The sequence below is a fragment of the Schistocerca cancellata genome, chromosome 3, assembly GCF_023864275.1.
Source record: "Schistocerca cancellata isolate TAMUIC-IGC-003103 chromosome 3, iqSchCanc2.1, whole genome shotgun sequence".
In the NCBI taxonomy this organism is placed as follows: Eukaryota; Metazoa; Arthropoda; class Insecta; order Orthoptera; family Acrididae; genus Schistocerca; species Schistocerca cancellata.
The window spans coordinates 580,215,397-580,230,413 of record NC_064628.1 but is presented as its reverse complement, the minus strand read 5'-3'; the positions used below and the strand labels follow the sequence as shown (position 1 = coordinate 580,230,413).

Genomic DNA, 15,017 nt, shown 5'->3' with positions numbered 1-15,017 from the left:
GTATTCAGAAATCGTATATGCGGAGTATGTGACGTTGTAATCCAAGATAAAACAGGTTAGGTTCCCTTGCCGCACTACGTTTGACGAACGAAGAAAGTTGTAAACATGTATGTTACCACGGAAGATTTAGTAATCACTGAATTGATGGATGCCTCAACATCCGGAGTGATGTGACGTGGGTGTTTCACCACGGCAAGCATACGATCTGCCAGCCACTAACGTGAGTTTTTCAAGACCACCCGTCCCCAAGCACTCTCCCAAATTATCGTAAGGGAAACATACACAACTGAGTGTACTGAGAAACCCTACAGCCTTTCCTTCATGTACTACTTCGTCCTTAGATTTCTTACATGATTTAGATTGACTCATAATTTTATTTTGTTATTCTCCAAAAATCTCACCATGATTTCTCTATTGTTTTTCCCGGTCTTCTGATCATTTCGTATGTCTTCTTTTCATCGTTATGTGTGAACCCATGCTTCGGTGCTAGTGTCCCAAATGCTACATGACATCTTATGATTTTATATTCTGCGACGTTCTTTTACTCAAAAACCTTAGCGTCTCCCATCCACTAAATTTTGATCTGATTTGTATCCAAAATCTTAAATAGAGATTTGGCAAATTTTTTGTTACACTTTCTGTAAATACGTCCATCGTATTATAAGTGTTTCTTACACAGAGTATCAAATAACTTTCCTATTAACGTGCATAGATTCGCTGTTCTTCTCCATTTTCTTATATGGGACCATATATTTCCCTAAGAATTTTCCCCGTTTCTGTTCAGTTTTTGTAACTACATATTTTTCTGCTGAAACGAGTGGAGCTTTTGGCAAAACAAGTGCTTGCATTATCGTAGATTTAAATGTGGCATTATTTTTCGTTGTGCCGATTTTACGGTAGTCTGTATGCTTTCTCAAGTTAAATGTCATTCTAAGTTAGCGAGACGAGCCAAATCCAATTGCAATATGTTCAAAAATGTGTGTGAAATCTTATGGGACTTAACTGCTAAGGTCTTCAGTCCCTAAGCTTACACACTACTTAACCTAAATTAACGTAAAGACAAACAGACACACCTATGACCGAGGGAGGACTCGAACCTCCGCCGGGACCAGCCGCACAATCCATGACTGCAGCGCCTTGGACCGCTCGGAACTGTAATATGATATCTGCGATGTACTTGAAGGGAGACAACTGTGAGATAGTTGCATATTCCTTTCCTAGTGCAACTTTCCTGCTTTTTTGGTGTGGATTATCCGTTCTTCGAACGATATCAGAAGGCCTGCCTCCGAACCTGTGTAGTTTTCCTTTGTAATACTTGCTTCTTCTTTTTAGTCTTAGTAAAAACTGTTGACTTACCAGCGTAGCCTTTTCTTCTTTTGAGTGTGCAGTTTTTTAATGAAAGCGCCCGTGAAATGCGCGACGAATGCAGGAGGAATGTGGCGCCAGACTGTCGTCTGCGTTGCTTGCTGAGCAATTCGCCAGTGCCGGGCGGGCACAGCACTTACGACGATTATTCCGGCCCACTGGCCTGGAGCTGTTGCTTACGCTCCGTCCGCTGCCGGTCACACGGCCCGTGCCCTTCCTAGCTGCCTGTCTCCGATGTGCATCCCCTTCAGAGGCTTCGTACTCAGCACGGTAAGACGTCCGGCAAGAGTCCACCCAACCGAGCAGTCGCATCCAGGAAACGAAGCAACCAGTGTCACGCAATTTTCAAACGCTTTGTGCCGTTAATACCAGCAGGTGCCATGCCTTGCACGTTTCCACCGAGTTACATGAGAGAAAGAAGAGGATGTAAGTTACGTTCTTTGTTGATAACTTTTTTGTTGGAAACGATTCATTGCAATGAAGAAAATAGTTCGGAAAATTTGGCTCGGAAAATTCTTTAATAATGACCTTCGCATTCATACTGAGAGTGAATCAGACTAAGACGAAATGTTAAATGGAATGAAATAGCTGGAGGAAACAAATAATATTTCTCGTGATCAGCTTTGTGTATCTGTATTGAGGTCATGCAGCAGTCATCCAAATGTGTGATTTATTAATTTAAAAAAAGCACTTGCTTCGGGAAGGTGCGATCGCATTATCATTTTCTATAAAGACGGAAAAAACAGATGATTACTTCGCACTGTTTCACATACTAACATACGTGTAATGGACATGTTTCTCTAATATCCATACAATATGAAGTACCTTAAAATTACTACGGCATTACGGACAATCAAAAATAAGCAAGCAGTAAATATACATTGCCGAACATTTAAGACCCTCCATGTACACATGTAGACGTTCGTAAGTACTGGTGGCGCTGAACAACCTCACGGAACTCTGTTTACTGGCTGAAGAAAGTCCGTAGCTAATTATCTACCAAATATTGCAACATATTTTTACGCATACACATGGAGGTAAGAAAAAGAAAGGAGTTGTCATTACGCCACAAACTCATAGCCGATGTCCGCTATCTTAAGTGCCCCAAAACATTAGGTTCACTGCATTCATACTTCCATCATTCACCGCGATCATACTTTCCTCTGACGTGTCCGCGCCCAGTTTCGACCGTATTGAGTGCTTTGATTGAATGGAGACGTAATTGTTTCATCAAAAATGCCAGTTTGCGTTATTTACGGATGTACTAATCAATCCAATGGTAGTTTAAAGAATCACATTTCATTCGTAAGCGGTGCTGTTGAAGCAATATTTTCTTTTGTATACATGAATTATGGTTTCATTGTTACAACTTTTGTCGGAGTGGTTTTATTTTTTGTCTTTTGACTTCAGATTTGCCGTACTTTGTTCAGTCTCCGTTCTTCCTCTTCTTTCCTATGTTTTTGATTGCCTTCCAAATCGCAGACACTCCGACATGCGAGATGCAATGTATCAAAGGTATCCTCCTCGCACAACACACGGCTACGCAACCTCGATGACTGTTGGGGCAGCATCCCGTGTCCAATTTTGCATTGTTCACATCTCCTCCCCCTTTAAAAAAGGATCTGGCTAAAACAGCCGGAGACAGCCGTCATGTGTGTGTGTGTGTGTGTGTGTGTGTGTGTGTGTGCGCGCGCGCGCTTTGCTTCCTTCATGAAGAAATCTTTGGTAGGCAACTTATGAGAATACTTTTTTCGTCCTAATGTCTGACTGCTGCTCCTCGTGTGAACAGCAGTCTATCCGCTTCATAGTATAGTTATTCCCTCGTGAATTGTAAATAATCTAGTGCACTTCTAGAGGCACAATCGTATACATAATTACAATACCAGAAGAAAAAAAATACGTTCATTATGTCGCATTAAGGTTGTCTTTAGCATAAACAGGTATTCACAAATGCTGCAATCAAAAATTTTGTTCACTTACCCAGTGATAGAAAATGTCTGACAGACAGCCAAGTAGAATACTAAAAGAACTGAAAACGTTTCTCTTTCGCAACTCCTCCTATGACACAGAAGACTATTTGTTACTGTAATGTGTAACTGACTAATATCTGTCTGTCTTAATTAAAAACCAAAAAACTAATAAATGATCAGCATGGAGACACATTTACAAAAAAAAGTTACGTTATAGAGTATGACTCGTTCCACACCATTAAGATTTATCGTGCAGGTGATACCTGGAACATGAAGCTATTGGTGTATCCCAATACATGATGAAGACTTCTGTACTTTGAAAACCGCAAAATGCAATTCAGATGTAAAATGAATGAGATGATCAAAGTAGACGTGATACGTTTGGTTATTTCTGGAAAACTGACAGAGTTACTGGCGAGGAGTATTCCGAGCAATGAAGCAAACAGGCTGTGGTTGGAAATGTAGGCCTAATTGTTAGACAGATTTTCTAAAAGAATAACTCACATACATGTTAAAGCAAAATATCCATTTTACGGTGTCCTAAGCGTTTGAGACCATTCACCTTCAGAACATTCTACAATGTTGGAAGATGTTTAAAAAATTATATCTTTCCTTTACTCTGTAAATTGCTATTGTTAGTCACGCACTGAATGAGGCATCATAAGTAAGATTTCAAAGTCGGAAGATGTGTAAACTACAGTGAAACTTTTGCACTGACAATCTAATAAAACAAGAACTCTATTCTGCACGGAAATAGACCTCTATTCCGTCTTGTTTCTTCAACATTTCAATAAGCGTTCACTTTGTTGACATGCACAAGGTACGACTGGATGCCTTGCGTCTTTCTTCATTGCACACGTTTATGGGCTAGCAAAGAAGACATAGTAGGTTTCTTTGCAAACGTGAACATTACAGACAATGCGGATACGAGATGAAATCTGAAAATGTAATGAACAAGAATCAGTTCCAGTAAGCAAACAAGGATTGGTTTTGGAGTCCCAGTTTCATTTGCTATCGAAAGAAACACAGTAAAAGCAGATGTAAATGGATTACAAAAGCATGTCTTTCACATCATTTCATTCTTTCCTTGTTATTCGAAATATATCAACGAAAAACTAGCTACACTGACGAAGCCAAATGTCTCGTATTACTAGAGCAAATACGCTTTTAAGAACAGAAAACTTTCGAAATTGCCTTCCTGACACTATGTTGTTCGTGTTAATCACATTATAATTTTTAGCATTTAAGACAGTTTTCGCGTGCACACGACAGATATAATGAACAAGAAGCAATCGTAAAAGGTAGTCTGCTAATGAAACTTCCTGGCAGATTAAAACTGTGTGCCGGACCGAGACTCGAACTTGGGACCTTTGCCTTTCGCGGGCAAGTGCTCTACCGACTTTTTTTCTTTTTTTTTTGCATTTTGTTCGTTATTGCTCGTTGTGTTTGGTCGTTGCGGACGTCGCAAGACATCCTATTCAAGTTCGGTGGTTGATCGTTCCACTCAGTTTTTTATTACAGAGACCAACCGGCTCTCTGACCGAACACGCTGAGCTACCGTGCCGGCAAACTGAGCTACCCAAGCATGACTCATGCCCCGTCCTCACAGCTTTAATTCCGCCAGTACCTCACCTCCTACCTTCCAAACTTCACAGAAGCTCTCCTGAAAACCTTGCAGAACTAGCACTCCCGGAAGAAAGGATATTGCGGAGACATGGCTTAGCCACAGCCTGGGGGATGATTCTAGAATGAAATTTTCACTCTACGCCGGAGTGTGCGCTGATATGAAACTTCCTGGCAGATTAAAACTGTGTGCCGGACCGAGACTCGAACTTGGGACCTTTGCCTTTCGCGGGCAAGTGCTCTACCGGCTGAGCTACCCAAGCACGACTCACGCCCCGTCCTCACAGCTTTAATTCCGCCAGTACCTCGCCTCCTACCTTTCAAACTTAAAGCTGTGAGAACGGGGCGTGAGTCGTGCTTGGTTAGCTCAGTCGGTAGAGCAGTTGCCCGAGAAAGGCAAAGGTCCCGGGTTCGAGTCTCGGTCCGGCACACAGTTTTAATCTGCCAGAAAGTTTCATATCAGCGCAACTCCGCTGTAGAGTGAAAATTTCATTCTAGTCTGCTAATGTTTTGGGCTATTTAAGATGGCGGCAGGCCCCGCCCTCTCTGTCTTAAAAACAACGTACAACGTAAGTCTATGGTGCCATCTTATTTTTTTTTTTTACCTCCATGCGCGTACATCGGTGCCACCAACGATACAGCTATCCTCTTAAAGACCTCCGCACATCAGTATGTCTACCTCAAAGCAAAACCTAAAAGTCTTCCTACACCTATGCTATGTTGGTATATATTGATATTTGTCAGAATATAATATTCGCTGTGATGTAATACCGATGTATACGTGACAAGATATTACGATTGACTTTCGTTAGCCAATAGAGCTCTGCGAGAGTGTTAAGCGCCACTAATAATTGTGTGCGTTATACCATCACATGTATATTGGAGAATCTTGTACATGCCTGATAATATAAGTTTTCTGCTTGCTTATTTTTGATTGGGTGGTTGGTTGGTTTGTTTAGGGAGGGGACCAAACAGCGAGTTCATCGGTCCCATCGTATTGGGGAGCCATCCCAGCATTTTCCTGAAGCGATGTAGGGAAATCACGAAAAACCGAAATCAGGATGGCAGGACGCGGGTTTGAACCGTCGTCCTCCCGAATGTGAATCCAGTGCGCTAACCACTGCGCCACTTCGCTCAGCTTGTTTATTTTTTATCGTGTCCATTGGTATCATACAACATGACCAATGTAAGCAGATTTCCATTACATGTGTGTCTGTATGTGCAGTAGTGTTAGGTAATCATTTGTGTTTTCCTTGTTTGTATAACTTGATAACAGGATTCTATCCTCCCAAAACTCGTTCTATTTTTAATTTAAATAAATCACACATTTGAACAGGTGGTGTGTCGTAATCTCTGTACTGACACCGTGATACAGTTGCGCCTATGGTCCCATAAGAGACAGTTATATTTTTCCCTGACGGACGGCAGCTACAAATTCTTATTTTGAGAAATACGATCCAAACAGTTTTATGCTGCTTTATTACTGAATAGGATAAATAAACAGAGAACTAAGCAACATAATACGTCATTGTGCCCGTCACACGGCAGATTGGGACTCCTTAGAGTCGACGAAGTTCTGAATGACGTATAAAGTTAGTTGTCAAGTGTTTTTAAACATATGATTCTAGTAAAGCATCTAGGTGATACATTTACATCAGCGTTTACAAAGAAGAGAAAATAAAAAAGAAAGCTAAAACTAGTGCATCATGATTTTTTCAAGCAGTCTACTCCACTTTTCCTTTTTTGATACTTTATTGATAGCCTGATAGTTTATCGAGGGCATCAACATTAATGGCCACAGCGGCGCTATTACTTTCCAAAAACGTGCGTGAACGAGCTACGAAAATAGATGAAAACTATATGAACCTATGAAAAAGATATAAAGCTGTAGGAAGACCTTCGACCATCATGCACCCTGCTAACAGAGTGAACTCTTTGCAATAATTTTACTGACACAAATAATATTATATAACAATATATTGCAAAAGGAACATGGTACGAGGAACATTTCTAATAGCGTAGACACGATAAACTTGACATATTCAGCAGACGTCAAAGACGCAAAGATTGTGGCCCAGGTACCATTAACACAAGTACGTAAGACAAACTCGCGATATTGAGGTGCCATGCTATTAAAAGAATTTGAGTTGTGGTCTGAATATTGTATTTCAATGTATATCTATAAAATCAAAGTTTATTTTTCTTCCCAGTCTCAATACATACGTCACATTTGAAGATGTGAAATCCTGCCATAGGTAAATATAGACTCCGAGAAATCTTTACTGATGAGCCGGTCGGGGTGGCCGAGCGGTTCTAGGCGCTACAGTCTGGAACCGCGGGACCGCTACAGCCGAAGGTTCGAATCCTGCCTCGGGCATGCATGTGTGTGATGTTCTTATGTTAGTTAGGTTTCAGTAGTTCTAAGTTCTAGGGGACTGATGACCTCAGATGTTAAGTCCCATAGTGCTCAGAGCCATTTAAACCATTTTTACTGATGATGAGGCAAATGAGTAAAGAGTAAATGGACATCTTATGACCAAGTGAAGATATTGTTTCGTCTCATTAACATTTCATTCAGAAGCGTTAGATTTTCGTTCATTGTTTTCCATTGCCGTATTTATTTCGTACTGCAGTAGCTTATCTTTTGCAGTGTAAATTTTGTATAAATGGGCTGATCATCGACACACTCTTATTCTGTTGCTATTGTTTAGGGCGGCCAAGTGTGTTTCGTCGTCTACAGCCTTGCAACGATTGCGTGTTCTCATCGCATACGGTGACCTGCACAGGGGCAATTACTCTGCTATTCTGACGCACGCTGCACACGCATTAATTACGGCCGGAGCCGCTTTCCTTGATGACCAAACAGCAGAAACCCTTGCTATGTACTATGCGTCCTACGATTTTTCAAGATTGTTTTATCGGAACACTGGGCAGTTGTGAGCTAAATGGAGTGTCGCTACCTAAACTGCTACGATGACAAGCGGCTTCCATGGAAAAACATACTTGCAGGTTCCTCTCATATTCGGATGGTCTGTTTCTCAATCTTTAATGTGTGTGTTGTAACATTATTCCTCCACTATATTTGCTCAGTTGTTGATATATTATTCGAAGATTCCACGCAGCCTATTACGAATGAAAAGTAAAGATTTGATTATAACGTGGCTGAATTACTGAAAGAGTTAGTTATATTTGCTGTTTCTGTACAGATCAGAGTCTTTTCGTTTTCACCCACAGACCAACGAAAATTCATTGCTCTTGTCACACAACAGTCATATTTATACAAAACTGGATGTGTGTGATGTCCTTAGGTTAGTTAGGTTTAAGTAGTTCTAAGTTCTAGGGGACTGATGACCACAGCTGTTAAGTCCCATAGTGCTCAGAGCCATTTGAACCATTTTTTTTAAATACAAAACTCTGTCGCTGCGTCCGACAGTACTTCATACAGTCTGTTAAGTAAGAGCATGGCAGGCATTACACGAGATATTGCCTTACTTTTTTGACAACCCCAACAGAGGGAACCTTTGTCCTTCGTGCAATGTCCATAAAGCATTAGTTTTCTTGCAATTCTTGACTGAGATGCACGGGAAGAGACATGAATGCAGTTTATGCGTCGCGTTTATCAAAGATGTTTGGAGCCGACTGGCAGACATTGGTTCATCGCCAAAAATGCAGATTGGGTACTGCAGGAGGACAATGATCCGAAACACCGCAGCAGGCTTTGACGCGACTGGATGAAGGAGAATGGTGTGCAGGTACTGGACTGGCCCTCACAGTCGCCTGGCGCTAATTCTATTGAAACTATACGGTCTTACTCAAAAAGAAGTTGGAAGGAAAAAAGATATTTACTTTGAAACGGCTATCAAAGCAAATTCGACGCATTTGGAGGTCTCTTCCACGTGAATAGGCAGAAAACTTGGTTTCAAGCATGCCTCGGAGATGACAAGAAATTATCGACGCTGCGGGTGACTGGACTGATTATTAACTGTAAATGTATTTTCATTTTGTTTATATGTGACGTATGTATTTTTTTCAGTTTGTTGTCAAATACATTGTCCTAACGATTAACCCGATCACGATCTCACTTAGCAGACTGTATGTCATTCATTCTAGCAACATTTATAACTGTTTTTTACCTACTAACTGTTAGTTTACACAAGGGTCAGGTTGATACTTATAATCTATCTCGCAGGTGCAGTGAAATGCAAACGAGACAGATGGAAAACGTGTCAGCTAGTTATTACTTCAAGACAGCTACCGTCTTCATAGAAAAATCTTTGCAGTTGCCTACGAGACGACGATTCTACGCAGTCATGCACTTCTCTATCCGAAGAAAACAAACGGTCATGAAAGTCTTTCTTCAGGGCTCCAAAAATACGCACATCGCATGGGGCCGTGTGGAGGACGGGTAAGGGCTTCCCAGCGAAACTTCTGTACCGTAATCCAAACAACCTTGGCAACTTGTATTTTTCCACCTTTCTCGTTTTCATTTGACTGCCCCCTACACATTTTCCGAATGTAAATTAAAACTTAGTCTAATGCTTATTGAACCAGAAATAAGATACATGACTTCTGCCACACTCTTAAACAAGTAGCTGACTTCATCTGTCAGTCGCCAGATTCAAAGACACATATTTACATCCCCAGGTCCTTCATAGAAGCATACGTGTCCTAATGAGCAGAACTTTAATAACCTTATCTTACGTGCATACTCTTTATACATGAGAGGTACTTGTCACTCCCACATGAAGGCCAACTATTTTGTTGCAAGCGTGAAGCCACTCGAAGCTTATTTTCTAAAATTCAGTAGATTTTGCTGGAGTTCTCTTCCATTTGATACACACACAACAACCCCTTTATTTCCCCCCAAATTCCCGTATCTGCTAATACGTAAAGTAAATGTTTGTAAATTAGTATTTGGCAAATTGGTGACGTGTTTCTATTTTTAGTGATCAGCGTGGTCTGTGAGTCGCATAGCATACAACTAATGTATGCCAGTGTACGTTAAAGCAAATGCAGAGTCAGCGTTATTATTCGAGAACAGAAATCCGTACAGAAAACATAATCTAAGTAAAGAATCACGGCATCCGTACAATTAAAATTCTTACGAGTTCTCACAGGTGTCTCATTGGCGCCTTTTTCACGTTTTAATTTTTGACACTCGGATTACTAAGTTATCATCACATAGAGGATTTGTAATAGGAACCGGATAGATATTTAAAACAAAAACTCCTGTCGGAAAAGTCAGATTTCTGCTACAGACGTAAAACTCTATATTTCACTGTCCCACGGCTACTGGGTGAGAGGGCGATAGCAATTTCTTGTGACTCCAATTATTACTGAATTTGTAACACGCTACTGACTTGGCGGCAGTGCTCAATGGCGACAACTGAAATTTACTCGGAACAGGCATATTGCATAGGGCCAACGTAATGACTGTTTTGTTTCGAAATTGTCCTATTGTATTTTACGTCCTTGAGAGAGACAAATGGATTCATTACCGGCTACTACGTAACGTATTCAAGTTACAGTTGACTTGCTAAGAAGACGAAACCGGTGTGAACGAAGGCTGTAAAATATAATAACAGAATAGTTACAGAGAGTTTTCTGTTGAGGGCAACCGCAGCTGAATTAGTCCATGTTTCTGAAATAAACTGCTTCACTAGCGGTTTCGTGAGTGTAGATCAAATCTTCAGGCGTACATCAACAAGACGGGAAATGTACCGTCTATGATTAAAAAAACAGGTACCTATCCTAACAACCTACGCTCTGTGAGAACCAATACGAAATACTCGCACGTCAGTAAAACATTTAAGCCCTGACACGGCAAGAAACAGAAACATGAAACAGAATAGTTGTTGCAATGATACTGAATGCGGACCGCCAGCTAAAGAAGATCCTAAATTGCAGAACGTGATGCCCGAATGCTGTACGTGTGAACAGGCCCTCCACGATGGGCACTCATCAGTTCGTTAGTATCGAATGTAGCAGTTACTGCAGTTACAACAAATTACAATCGCTCGATATGCCAACAGATGTGGGAGAGTCAGATACACAATTTTCCGTAGCTGTTTTCGGTATGAGGTAGTGCGTTTATGGTTTTGAATAATCCTTTGAAAATGATAATAGCTGACCAATACTACATGCTGTCAAAGTATGCAGTGAGAATTTTGTGCTACTGGAACAATCACTTCAAATTAAGTTTTGGTGTAAAATCAATTTCAGCAGTTAAAAAAATAGAATTCTGAAACCAGTTTGCACATTAAACTCAGCGTCTGGCAAATTTGGACCTAGTACATAATAAAAGCATACAATTTTTTTAAAGGAATATGTAAAATATAATATAATATAATAATCAGTTGTATCCCTAAGCAAATAGTTTGTTAAAAATATGGTGTGTAAACATGAAAATGTAGAAATGTGGTGTACATCAGGAAGTTTTTTAAAGAAGTAAGTGTTTGATGATATAACCGATTATCATATTACATGTAATAACCACGACGATTTTTAGACATGTGTTCAAAGAGTTAAGCATTTTAACGCTGCATCGAAGTATATTTAGTCCCTCATTCAGTTTGTTGTAAGAAAACCACTAGAGCTGGAAAGGAACAACGATGTACATGATTACAGTACTATAACAAACAAATGGTATTCGTTACTCCCTATCATGGTTGTCTTTAGCACACAAAAAAGGGTACAAAACATGCCAGAAAAATTCCTGATCACTTAGCCAATGATAGAAAAGTCTAACAGACAGATCAATTAACAAATGATATATAAGTGTGACAGACAGCAAAGTTAAACTTGAAGAGACACTGAAAAAGTTTTCCTTGGTAATTCCTACTCGTAGAAGAATTTCTATTCAATTGCCATGTAAGAGGTGGTGGGTAAGAATTACTAATATAGATGGTGACGCACGGAAAGCCTGTTCCGAGTACGGACTGCTCGCCAGTTACGGACGAATGGTTACACACCACGAGCAGATACAAAACAAATAGATAAATACGTGATAATTAATAATAAAGAAATGACAAATAAGCTAACCCAAAGGTCTGTATTTACTGAACTGATCTTGTCTTTTACATTAGATTACATTAGGTGCTAAAAATTACTTTCGTGCTTCTGTGCACTTTTGCATGTTAATATGCACTTTGCGCAACTCTACGGTATCAGTTCTCAAAATTTCATTAAGAATATTATCCTTGAAGACTTCTACCGAGTTATTTGGGAACACCTTTCGCTTTAGACTGCCTCACAGATAAAAGTTACAAGTGGTTAGGTCCGGAGGACGCGGCGGCCACAGCCTCCCTTCTGTGAATCCTTCATGAATTCGTGAGATCGACTCGCGTGGAATCTGACAGGTCGCCTCATCCTTTTGAAAGACAGCATACGTACGTTCATGAGGGCTGAACTGTGTGTAAAATTCCTCAGTGAGCAGTCTAGTACTAGGAGCCGGTTTCTCGTGCGCCGACCTGTATCATTACTATTACTCGTACAATGATCCATGGAAAATAAAACTATGTAACTTGCCATTTCCAGCCCTACCAGGCGATGCCTGTATTGCCGAAACAAGGTGCAGAATAGTAATTAAATAATTAGCAGCTTGGAGTGTTTTACATCAAAATGACTTTTACAAAAGCTGTGCAGTACGAGTTATGGAAGATTTCAAGCTTCAGATGAATTTAGAAGCTTTTCAATTTCAATGAGAGTAATAATGTGCCAAATAAATGCATCGCCTTTCCAATCCACGGCCGTCGCTTTTCCTCTACTACCTAGAGGCGACCTGCAACGTGCGGGGCCGTTAACGCGAGTTCTGAAGTGTAAACGGGTTGCAGGTTGCGGCGGGGCTACCTGGTCCACAGAGGCGGGCAGACGCGGTGCCCAGGCGGTGTGTGCGTCGGCCGCGGGGAGCAGCAGAGGCGGCGGCGGCGGCGGCGGCGGCGGCGGCGGCAGTCAGCGGCGCGCGCCCATGCCGCCCCGGCGCTGACGTCGGCGCTACTGTGGCGGGCGGCGCGGGCGGCCACGTCCCCACCGCCGGCGCGATCGATAGCAGAGGTCGCGCCACGCGCGACGCCCGGCCGCGCAGCTGACTCACGTGATTGGCGGCCGTCAGCCCGGCCCGCGGCCGGACCCACCTGCCGCCTCCGCCTCCACACCCTCGGCCACACTCCGCGGCGCCGCATCCGCCGCCTCGCACTCCGCTGCACTGCACTGCGGAAAACATCGTCAGCGAGGACGTGTCGGAAAATTTATCTCCCCTGAAGAGACTGTCAAAATTGTTTGCGACTTACACTCAGGTGCCAAAACTCGTGGACTCCTCCAAATATCGCCAGATGTCGTTTTCCCAGGCGTAACTCAGCAACTCGACACGGTATGGACTTAACAAGTCGTTGGAAGCCCCTGCAGAAACTTCCCTGCTGAAACTTCCTGGCAAATTAAAGCCGTGTGCCGGACCAAGACTCGAACTCGGGACCTTTGCCTTTCGCGGGCAAGTGCTCTACCATCTAAGCTACCTAAGCACAACTCACGATCCGTCCTCACAGCTTCAGTTCTGCCAGTACTTCGTCTCCTACCTTTAGCTATGCTGCCTCTAATTTTTTTTCTTTTTTTTTTTTTTTTTTGAATCCTCGGACTTCTGATTGGTTTCATGCATACAGCCACAAATTCCTCTACTGTGTCAACCTCCTCATGTATCAGAGTAGCTCCTGCAACCTACGTCCTGGATGTATTCCAATCTCTGTCTTCCCCAACAACAGGGCCTTCCAACCTTTCCAGCTGGCGAACCCCTTCTTCAGTCGAAAATCCCTAGTCACTCAAAAGCACAGTAACTTTAAATTTCAGAGTAAAACTCATGGGAACCGGAAGCTTCTTAATGCAAGTGCCATGTTCCCAATTACCCCCCCCCCCCCTCGAAGTATCATTAGTCTTTGGTTTAGAGATATATGAAAACAACTTGAAATTAACGATCCAATTTGAATTCCCACTGTATCCAGACACTTACGAGTGGATTTACTCCCTTTGTTCAACGCACTATAGCCTGATTAATATTACTTGGTGACTGACATTTCACACGTTGGAGCTGCCTTCCTCCAAGAGCAATCGACGTCACGTCCAAACTGTTCGCTGTTGACAAGCTGCCGCCTGTGGTCTGTTCACTTCCACTGTTTGGCAACTGTTGTGTACGGAGCATGCATATTTCGTAACAGTCGTGTGTGTGTGTGTGTGTGTGTGTGTGTGTGTGTGTGTGTGTGTGTGTATGTATATGTGTGGTTTTTCGTGAAAGCGGAAGAAAAATGTTCAAATTTATGTAAAGTCTATGGGACTTAACTGCTCAGGTCATCAGTCCCTTGTCTCACACGCTATTAACCTAAGTTTAACTTACGCTAAGGACAACACACACACACACACACACACACACACACACACACACACACATGCCCGAGGGAGGACTTGAACCTCCGACAGCGGGAGCCGCACCAGTGTTTTGGTTTGTGTTGCTGACTGTCAAATATTATTGCCAAAGATCGAATGTTATTGCCAACTTTCGAATGCTATACACTTATTTTTCACAGGAAAAAATAGTGATGAATCTGATTTTCACATTTTTATTCAATAATTTTACTCATTATTTTAAACGATTTGGTGAAAGGTGGTTTGGTGAAAGGTGGCCGCGGACCCCCTAGAAAGAGCCGGCGGACCCCTTAGGGGTCCACCGAGCGGGGTGGCGCAGTGGTTAGACACTGAACTCGCATTCGGGAGGACGACGGTTCAATCCCGCGTTCGGCCATCCTGATTTAGGTTTTCCGTGATTTCCCTAAATCACTCCAGGCAAATCCCGGGATGGTTCCTCTGAAAGGGCACGGCCGGCTTCCTTCCCAATCCTTCCCTAATCCGATGAGACCGATGACCACGCTGTCTGGTCTCCTTCCCCAAACCAACAACCCGCGGACCACACGTTGGGAAGCCCTGCCCTACAGTATTTACTCTCTATAGCCCGCTCTAGTATCATGGAAGTTACTCCCTGATGTCAAAATAGATTTCCTACCATCCTGTCCGTTCTTC

General features: G+C 42.2%; 1 protein-coding gene across 1 annotated transcript in view; it reads right to left on the bottom strand.

Annotated features, from left to right (window-relative positions):
* The window catches only part of LOC126176438 (myb-like protein AA), a 271,565-nt gene extending 258,694 nt beyond the window's left edge, over positions 1-12,871 (bottom strand). Inside the window, exon 1 of the mRNA XM_049923595.1 lies at positions 12,807-12,871. The gene's annotated coding sequence lies outside the window, so the exon portion shown is untranslated. The remainder of the gene's footprint in view (positions 1-12,806) is intronic.
* Between the last annotated feature and the right edge of the window lie 2,146 nt (positions 12,872-15,017).